Source organism: Branchiostoma floridae, chromosome 1 (genome assembly GCF_000003815.2).
Source record: "Branchiostoma floridae strain S238N-H82 chromosome 1, Bfl_VNyyK, whole genome shotgun sequence".
Lineage (NCBI taxonomy): Eukaryota > Metazoa > Chordata > Leptocardii > Amphioxiformes > Branchiostomatidae > Branchiostoma > Branchiostoma floridae.
Window position 1 is genome coordinate 2,098,064 of NC_049979.1, and position 1,091 is coordinate 2,099,154.

At 49.9% G+C, this 1,091-nt stretch overlaps 1 protein-coding gene across 1 annotated transcript in view; it reads right to left on the minus strand.

Annotated features, from left to right (window-relative positions):
* LOC118422916 overlaps positions 1–539 on the minus strand; it is a 6,698-nt gene extending 6,159 nt beyond the window's left edge. The window contains exon 1 of the mRNA XM_035830773.1: positions 14–539. The gene's annotated coding sequence lies outside the window, so the exon portion shown is untranslated. The remainder of the gene's footprint in view (positions 1–13) is intronic.
* Between the last annotated feature and the right edge of the window lie 552 nt (positions 540–1,091).

Sequence of the window (1,091 nt, forward strand, 5' to 3'; positions counted from 1 at the left end):
GAAAGAAACAAACCTGCAGCCTGCCGAGCTCGGGGCTGCCTCCCCCACCGCAGCCCAGGATCCCGGCGCCCACGGCCAGACACTCCACGTCCCAGGGGCTCAGCACCCACTCCCCCGTCTCAGGGTGGATCTGGGGCTCCGTCTCCTGGAGGGTGGGGAGGTGGCCGGGTGGGGAGGCAGGGGGCGGGGCGGGAGGTGGCTGGTCCGCAACTGGGAATAGATGGTTAAACTATAGTCTGTGTAACACAAACTGCGCTGTCCAGGGCTGTAACTGGCCCCTCCTGCAGAGTTTGTGCTCCACTAGCTATAAGCAAAAATAGAATGTGAAATTAAGCAGAAAAGCAAGAGAGAGAGAAAGAGGGGGAAAGAGAGGAGGTAGAGAGGCAAAGAGGGAAGGAGAGAAAGAAAGAAAGAGGGAAAGAGGACAGCGGCTCAGGACCCACTCCCCCGTCTCAGGGTGGATCTGGGGCTCCGTCTCCTGGGGGGTGGGGAGGTGGCCGGCCGGGGAGGCAGGGGGAGGGGCAGCAGCTGGGGTTCAGAAGGTGGGGAATGAATCATTTCTGCATATTGATTCATAGTTAGGATAAACCTGTTCTTCAACTAGATCTCTTACATATCAAGTCATAGCTAGGATATATAAACCCTCTCCAACAACATCTCTACTGACGAAAACTACTGGATAGTAGTTGAAATGTCTGACCGTTTTCAAAACCATATCCAGTTGCTTGAGTAACTACTTTTTTGGCATAATGGATGGTTAACGTACATGTTTGTCTGATGGTTGGAAGGATGGATGGATGGATGGACGGGCGGATGGATGGATGGATGGCGGATGGATGGATGGACATGTGAATGGTTGGATGTGTGGATGAATGGATGGATGTATGAATGGATGAGTGAATGGTTGGAAGGATGGATGGGTGGATGGATGGATGGATGGATGGAAGGAAGGATGAATGGATGGATGGAAATTGATTGATTGATTGAATGATTTATTGATTGATTGGGAAATCTTATGTCTTACTACTTTTAATATGCCACATTGTAGTCTTTATCAAACAGAAAAAAATAACAAAAAAACATTAAAAAGG